This window comes from Cavia porcellus, unplaced genomic scaffold (assembly GCF_034190915.1).
Source record: "Cavia porcellus strain 051 isolate PalLab524CR breed Dunkin Hartley unplaced genomic scaffold, mCavPor4.1 scaffold_12, whole genome shotgun sequence".
NCBI lineage: Eukaryota > Metazoa > Chordata > Mammalia > Rodentia > Caviidae > Cavia > Cavia porcellus.
In genome coordinates, this window is record NW_026947495.1 from 12,964,686 (window position 1) to 12,974,165 (window position 9,480).

The 9,480-nt window shown below is 33.7% G+C and overlaps 1 pseudogene; it reads right to left on the minus strand.

Annotated features, from left to right (window-relative positions):
* Positions 1-334: 334 nt before the first annotated feature.
* On the minus strand, positions 335-785 carry LOC100716682 (ubiquitin-conjugating enzyme E2 L3-like; annotated as a pseudogene).
* Positions 786-9,480: the final 8,695 nt, after the last annotated feature.

Genomic DNA, 9,480 nt, shown 5'->3' on the forward strand with positions numbered 1-9,480 from the left:
TATTCGAGATCACTCTACTCTCTTTATGTGAGCTTTTGCAGCTATAACTTTCCTCTAAAAGTGATTTCATTATGACCAATAGATTTCCCTGTATTGTGGTTTCACTGTCATCTTTTTCTTTAGAAGATCTGGAATTTTTAATCTTTTCTGTACAGGTACTAGATTACTTTTGACTAAGAAAACTGTAGAAAGTTAGTAACTGCCACAAATGAATGTGAGGCCAAAGCCCCTATCAATCTTCCAGAGTTCCATTTTGTGGAGTCTCTGAATGTACTGCTCAGGGTCTCTGCTCAGCTTGCTGCAATTTTTTTTGTAGCACATTTTAGGCCATAAATCATTTTTCCTTATATTTCTTTGTTAACTCTTCAGCATTCTTACAGAGTGTTTTATGGTCCTTAGAGTAGTCATCAGCTAGGTGTGCCCAGAATGGTTGCTAGGGCTGGGGTTGGTTCACCAGCGCTATGAGGGACTAGATTACTTAGTCAGTCTTAGTTGTTGGTTTCCGGTCCTCAGCACTAATTGCTAGCAGGCAAATTTACCCTTTTTCATCAATGTTGGGTGATAGATCTTTGTTTTACATGTGATCTTCGGTGGTTTGAATGGATACTCTGCTGGAAACTTGATTTCAATTCTAAGGGCCCTTTATTATATGTAGGGCTATGAGGAACAGTAAGCTCTTGCCAAGGTGGCAAATTAACTTTATCAGCCTCGATGTTGTAGAAGTTTTTATTTCCACAATTTAAGATCATTTCAAGCTCCTTCATCTGCCTCTTGCTGGCCGCCATCTTGCATCTGTGCTGCTACTTTCCCAGAATGCATTGCCTCCAGCCTCATTTGACTTTGGGAACTTTTTTCTTTTTTCCATAATTTCTTCTGTGACCCACTGATTATTCAGTAATTTATTATTTAATCTCCATATATTTGTATAGTTTCTTTGGTTTCTTTTGCTATTGATTTCTAGCTTCTTTTTGCTATGACTCTTTAGTATATAGGATTATTTCAATTATTTTATATTCATATAAGCATACTTTATGGTTTAAGTTATTGTCCATTCTGGAAAAAGTTCCATGTGCTATTGAGAAATCTGTGTATTCTGTTCTCATGGGAGAAAACATTGTAGATTGAAATATTCACTTGTTTATTCTTCCAATTAAATATATGTTCTCCTGTGAGTTTTGGGATGTTGTTGGCCTCATTTTCTTTACCTAGGATTCTCTTAATTATTTTCTGCAATGTTGATTTGTAGGTCAAATGTTGCTTTATGATTTCTTTGTCTTAGAAGCTCTTTATTTCTCCATCAGTTGTGAAGCTACTGGCAGCCTTTATGTCTTAGCATTCTTCTTTCTCTTGTGACTCTCTCCTGGAAAAATTGTGAAAATGTCTAGGGGCTCTCTTCTTGGAAGCCACCTAGAGAGACTGTCACACCAGCATGACTGTGCCAGGGAACTTCCCTCTAGCCACAACAAATCCCGGCCCTCTTTTTTCACGTTTCATAACCCATATCAGACTGCTGGGGAGGCTTCCTCTGATCTCACCTGACAACTCAGTCATTTAAGTAAAGATTCATTCCATGGCCTCTCTGTATAGGATGTCACCTGGTTAGATGAATTTTGGGTGGGGTTCAGTGCTGCTTTTGTAAGATGACCCCACCTACAGTGTATAAATGGACCTGACATTTAGTCTATCAATCTTGTGAGCTAGAACATTCATTAGTTTAAGTGCAGGGACCCAGGTTTGGCTTTTCTCTATTTCAAAATTCCTCTTTTCAGGCTCTATTTCCCTGAAATCCTACAATAGGGATATTATGTCACATATTAAATTTTGCTCAGGAAAATCAAATTTGATGATAAAAATTAATATTATAACATAGTTGTAATTTTAATTGGATTGATTAGAAAACATGTAATAGAAAATCCATCTGGTATACAGTCACATAACACTAGCAGAGGTTCAAAAATTTGAGATGTCCTGCACAAGGTTTAAAATTTAAATTAAAACCCATAAAGCAAGTAACAAAACTAAAACCTGAAGAGATTTAAACCAAAGGACTAAAATAGGGCAACATAAAAGAAGAAAATACTGAAAAATTTACATTAATTAAATATTATATTTTTGCAATTATATGTATCAACAAGTGTGCTAACTTGGTAATACAAAAAAAAAAGAATACAGGAGCTATACGTGATATTACTTTTATGTTCAAAAAATGCTGTGATAATGGCTTTATATGCCAACTTGTGAGGACTACGGTGTGTCCAGATACTTGATCAAACAAAATTTCTGTGTGTGTGTCAGTGAGTGTGTAGCGAAGTGAGATTAATATTTGAGTTCTCGGATAAAGTCAAGCAGATGGCTTCTCCAACTTAATCAAGCATCATTTAATCCTTGAAATTATCAGAAAATGGGCAGGAACCCTGAATTTACCCTTCCAAAATATCAGGAGTGTGCTTGGAACTCTGGGTTCTCAGTGCTTCACATATAGCCTGGAGTCTCCCTGGCTGTCAGTCTCTCACCTCATTCGGACAGCTTTACTAAGCCTCCCACTCATAGCCTGCTGACTGAGGGCTTCTCAGTGTCCATAATCATGTAAGCCACTTTCTTATAATAAATCACTATATATACATAAAGTGTTTTATATTTTTTCCAATCCTGTTTTTCTGGAGAACCCTTTATCAGTACAATATATTGAACTCTTCTCCAAGTATATTAACTCATAAAAACAATAAAATAAATGTATTTTCATGAAAATACATAAATCACTTAAAATATTATCTAAATTTAATTCATGCATTTGAAATATAAAATAATATTTTCCTGATCTGCCACTTTTGAAAAGTGTGCTTGATTAGAGTTACGTTGGCAATATCATATCCTATAAAGTAGAAAATCAATTTGCATGATATTATTTAAATATTTTTATATAGACCAGCTGAATTTACAAGAATTGTATGATGCTGGAAATATTCTATGTCTGAATTTTTGAATGCAGTATGCACATGTAATTACCCCTTAAAATTTGCAGTGATTGATAATTATTAACTTAATTTGTTACTCTTAATTTAGGTTTATGTTGTCACATATAGACAATAACTATGGTTTCAGATGGTTCAAATACAGTATATAAGTTCCAAGTATGCATTTATACCTTTCACATTCAGTCAACAAATGTTTATGATTGTTTATAGTCTGCTGCTCTCCTGTGTCTAATCTTTTCAGAAAACTCTAACTGAAAAATTGTGCCAAAATAGCAACACAGACTTGTAATTTTTTTTCACTTTTGTTTGTTCTCTGATGAATTCTTTTCTGTATTTTATAAATTTGTGAATCAGAAAATGTGCCTCACAGAGCCTTTGCAGTCAGAGGTCTGCAAAATCAAAATCATTTTCCTAATAAAATGAGAGGTGATTGTCTTTTTCACTGTGGTGAATTTCTTTTTCTTTTTTAATGGTGGAAGAACAATTGTAGTTAAAGCTTCTGGATCTTCACAGTAATGGAAGCGAGGCTCCAACCTCCATACTGGTGTCATTTACATTTCACCATCCACTCACCGTAATAAAGTAAAATGCCAGTTTTCACTTAAGAAAAGTATTGAAGAGGTACAGATTGTTCATTAATTTTAATTAATTGTTTATGACTCAGTAGTACTCATAATTTAATATTGTGTGTGGAAAAAGCAGAAAAGATCTATGAGGCAATTTTGTTGCATGTGGAATTACAATGGTTGCCATAAGAAAAATCACATTTGTGTTAGACTTGCGAGCTAAAGACTTGCCCCTTTTTTCATGGGACACAATTGTTACTGGATATGATGAGTATCCAGAAACTGAGAAACTGAGTAGTCAGACTAGAGCATTTTTCAGACATTGTGATGAGAAGGAAATGAGGGGAGCGCATCACCTCTACAATAAATCCCATGCTGTCTAGTGGAAATGACATCTTAGAAAAGTGGTTGCCTGGGTTGTGATGAACAAGACAAACTCAGAACTCTAAACATTTCTATGATGAGACTGGGGACACTATTAATGATTATTAATCATTAGGGAGATCTGCAGAATTTAGTGAATTAGTATTTATTTTTTTATTTGTATTAAACAGCATGAACTTGTTTTTGGTAGTCGTGGAGGCTAGAAATCCCAGATTACCAGATGAGATGGTGGAGCTGTTGGGTCTCCGTAGGCCTTTTCCCTTAGCTTGCAGATGTATGACTTTTCATGTATCTTGATACGGTCTTTGTTTTTGTGTAAGAATTTTGTGTGTCTCATCATAAGGGTGCCACTTACAATCAAGTTATATTTTCTAAAAGAAAATGTCACATTTCAAAATCATGAGTGAATACTGATTTGTTCAAAATTCAGTCCAGACCAATTAATTTTAGTGCAATAGAATTAAAAAGGTCTTTAAAATGTTTTTAAATTCTACACTGAAACCCATCTTTAAAAGATTATCATTTATGAACTTGTAGAACAGAAACAGAGAAAACTGTCTAAAAGAGCCACAAGTAACTGTTTAAGTAAGTTCACCTTTTTCCAATTTTCTATCTAGGTCAGAAAATTTCTTCACCTGATTTGAAGAACAAAGTAAAATTTAGTGAATGCAGAACTATATATGAGAATATGGCTGATTTCTATTATTAAAATATGTAGCAAAATACTATTCAATAATTTTTTAACTTTTATTCATTTACACTACTTTAAGAAATCAGTTTTTATAAAAAGTAATAATTTATATTAATTATCACTGAAATATTACTCATATAGAATATAGGCTTACTGATTCTTTTCAATTAGTTACAATTTATAAATTATATTTTCTAAAAGTATCAATATATGTAATTATCATAAACACTCCCTAAACTAATAGAAAAATTTAAGAGTATAAAGAGATCTTGAAAAAACTAAAGAAGTATCGTTTTAAATGACTAAGAAATAACAGCTAAAATAAGTGTTTATACATTTTCTTCTTTATAGAATCTTCTGCAAACCTTGCTTGTATCTTTTCCTGTTTGCGTTCATTACTTCATATATTTAGATTTTAAATATTACATGTGTTTTTATGTCCCTATATCAAATAAATTATTTATTCTTGACAACACAGCCCATGCTGAACAGCTCATTTAATGATGTCTTTTGCAAAGTTCCCAGCTTGGTCTAAAGGGTTTGCCTACTGAAGATTCTGAACTCAGGTAAACTTCATCACTTTTCTTAGACATATTTTGGTCATTTAACATCTAATAGATGTTACCTCAGTCACTAAGTTCATAGTGGAGAAAAACTCACTTTATCATCAAAAGTGAACTCCTTTTTGTACTACTCTTAAAGAGAAAATAGGATATCCAGGCCATCGTCAACAAGTATTTATTTGAAACAATGACAATAGCTTCAAGGGCTGCTGCTTTTTGCGTCTTTTTGGAATAACTACCAAAAGCAGCGCCTTCTCTTTTCCCATCAGCTCTTACCTGGCATGCTGCATTGCTGTACCTGTTCACTTGGCTGTGCTAGTATAAGCATGAATCACATACATTACCCAAGGTCCACACCAGTGGGGATGTAAGGAGATACCAGCCTTACTCAGAGCTTGTACTGCAGGATGGGTAAAATGGGAAGAATGTCCTCACTTGAGCTCAACTCTAAAAAGGGTCTGTGTTTTCTCTCTGTGCTCAACATTGGAAGAAATGATGAATAAAACTGTTAATTTTATGCTTGACTTTACTGATAAAATAGGACTGTCATAGTGTACTGATTACAGATTTGAGCAACTGTCAAGACCATTCTCTTCAGAAAGAAGTTCAAAATACACAGAGCAAAGGTACACCTGCCAGTTGGTTAGTAGGTATGTATCAAATATCGTATGTGCACATAGCTTTGTTTTAGACTCTTTAGGAAATGTGGAAAGCAAGAGACAATATAAAACTTGCCTCTAGGCAAATTAAATAGTGCTTGTACTCATGGATATAAATGAATCAATCAGTTTTTCTGCATTTACATATATGTCTACATACATATTTACCTATGTTCATTTCATATAAGGATTTTTAAAACAGCCTTTGCCGAATGGTTAATAGGATAACATTGTTTGATAAAACAAAGGAAAGACTATAAAAATTCCACATGCAGGAAATATTCTCCATGGTAGGGGGAACGATTTAGTATCAAATATGTTCACATCCTCACTATAGTAACATATTAACATGTTCAATTATATTGCAAAGCTATTGAAGAGACTATTGGAGTAACTTTTATACATTATGCTGAGCAGGTCAACTTAATCACTTTAATCTGTAGACATAGACAAACTTCCATGATGACAGTCAGATAAAATGGTGATCACAGAAATAAGTCAAAGACTCCATGATTGCGCATGGGAGAAAATGATGATGAGAAGCTGTGCTCTTTAGAAGCTGCAAAGGATAAGGATATGAATGGAGAGGCTTTTAGAGCTTCTAGAAAGCGACACTGTCCCTCCTTCATCTTGATTAAAGTCTGGGAAAACAAATGTGATTCTCCAGGATGGTAGCACAACAAATATGTTTTAATTTAAACCAGTAAATATATAATTTGTTACAGAAACCATAGGAAACACATATACATTTGTTGTTTGCAATTAGCAAACCTCATTACACCTTAGCCCTACCCAATATGATCCTAGAAATGCAGCTTTTAGCACACATTTCTAAATATCCCAAAAGAATCCTAATTAATCCTTCTTTTAGATAACTAAGCATTGGAGTCATGCCTTCACTATTTTAACTTTTCTACACTTAGTCAACTTTTTATGGCAAGAACAATTAATGAGCTCTTTCATATGAGTCATGACTCCTAACGATCATTTTGTTTTATCACATTACACAGTTCCAGGGACCTAGACAGTTGCCTGGCAATTAACATTGGTAAAAGTAAATATCTCTCTAATGAAGTCTGACATAAGTCAGAGTATCTTTATGAAATAATCTATTTATGTGACTGTATTAATTATAAATGTGATTTATTTTATTTATACTTATCTCTTTAAGCTTTTTAAACCCTTATTGTTTTTGTTTAGCATTAATAATTTTTTCTAATTGATTCAAATATTTTGACTTTGCAGGTGAAGAAACAAACATCTTGAAGATAATGGGATGTACTACTTATCCTAAATTTTCCCAATTAAGTGTTCACAGATGAATAAATAATGATTTTTAAGCAAGAATATACATAATTCAAAAATAATTCTCTTCTAATAAATATAAAGACATAAAATAAGGAGACTATTAAAGAAGAGAAAGAAGATGGGGAGGAGAGAGTAATGAAGGATTAAAGGGAAATAGATATGAAGTATGTTATACACACATATTAAAATGCCATAAGAGAATCCATAAAATTCATAATTAATATGCATTAGTGAAGAAACAGAAACATAAACTTTAAAAAAACAAAGACATAAAATATGTAGCATTTTTCAGAGGATTTCTCACACTACTGTAGCCTGATATTTGAAGAATTAGTACCATTTAGTATATCTTTGCACAGCCAGTAATATTATGGCAATCCCTTAAGGAAATATTCACAATATGAACTGGTACTGATCATATAATAAATTAAGAAGATTGTAGAGTAAAGACATCAGTTAGTTACAGTTATCAGGGAAAAATTACCAGCAAATAAAAATAGAAAAATCATGGCATCTTTGCTTATGGAACAATTTGTCGAAGGTACACTAAGTGGTTTATGATTCATAAATAGAAGGCACAGAAATCTATTAACATTTCAAGAGGGAAAAATGTAGTAAAGGTGCCAACTTACCATAATAACTGCCTGAGAAGTTGAAGAAATGTATTTAAGTGGCTCCCTCGGTGCATTTAAGGAGGGAGATCATTAGCCTCCTAACGAGTACTTGTAAATTATGCAATGGTTCTGTATTATTGATATAACACAATCACCTTATTGGATTTTGATAACATGTGAAAACATCTTGAGCCTCATTTACCCAAGAAGTTTAATGTGTCACTCCTTCCCAGTTTATTCATTTCTCCTTGGTCTCACAAGAATGAAAAGTTCAAAGATTTTGTATTATATGTAAGCATCAATGTGGTTCAACATCAATCTGCTTTCCACCAGGCTACATCCAAGTACAAGAACAGCATTTAAAAGAAAGGGTTTGGAGAAGTGATGTTAGTGAAGAGAGGCTCTAGGGTACTTGTTAGATAAAGTTGGACAGTGTGTATAGTGATCCACAAATGGCCATTAGAGAGTGAGATGAAGTTTTCATACAGGATATTACGGTCTCTGTGTGTGTGGATTTGGCCTATTTTAGGTCTTCTCTCCATAGTCAGTAAACATGTTCCATCAGCACAAGCACTATTAAGTAGCTTCTTTTATTTCTCTAGTGATTTCTTTGAGATGGAAATTTTTCTATGTCCATTGTTTTAAGTTTGTATTTTTCCTCCAAAATCTGTGTGGAAGATGAAGATTAAGAGTTGGTGAACTGAAATGTAGGCTTATCTGGGAGAAAGGAATGTTTTATTTTATTTAGTATGGTTTAAGTAAGACTAGAGAAAAATAAATGACATAATTGCACCCCATACAGTAATACACTGGGTAACTTTAAGTGTTTGGTTGAATCTTTTTTTTTTTTTTTCTTCTCATTTTCTAAACTACATAAAGAGCTGAGGAACCCTTCAATGGCACTATTTGAGGTCAGGCCTTTGTGGTGAACAATGTCCAAAGAAGGGATATAAAACACTATAGAAAGGTGTCAGGTTAATAACTCTTTTCGTGTTGTGTTCACATGTAACCTCAGGGACAAAATAGTGCTTATGATTTCTTGGAGTAAGATAAAAGTTGCAACATATTAAAAAGAAACAGCTGGAGTGTGATCTAATCTCCATGTTCTAATTTATTTATGTATAAACATGCATAAGAATTAAACTTCACTGAACAATTTGTTTGCTCTCTCCTAGAGCAGCAGTCCTGGCTTCAGAAAACCCAGGGATGCCTTTAAATAATAAATAGATTATTTAGGGAATAGCTTTTATAAATTTCATATTAATTTGGCTATGACATGGTAATTATACCTGAACCGTAAATACGTCCTCACATTCAGGTGTCCCTGGTTGGTGCCACTTGACCTCCTTAACTGTGACAGCAGGAACACGCCGCTCTGCACCAGCTTTGGGCAGTGACATCAGACTACATTACGCATTCATGCATTTATGGATCAGCATAGAAAAACAGAAATACAACTACAAGGGGTGAAAAATGGAGGATGCAGGTGTTGTGCAGGTCCTTGCACAGTGAACATGTGAAATTCCAGTAGACTAATGTTGAATTTCTGGTGTGGTCCTTCCAATGTGGCTGTCGTAACAAAGAAACATCTTTTATGCTTGTAGAGCATAGGTTTCAGTTTTTGCATCTAAATTATTGACTATTCAAAGAATATTTGCATCAATATAATTCACCTATCATGATTTACTTTTATTGACATTTTTGTTAACTGTGTACTTGT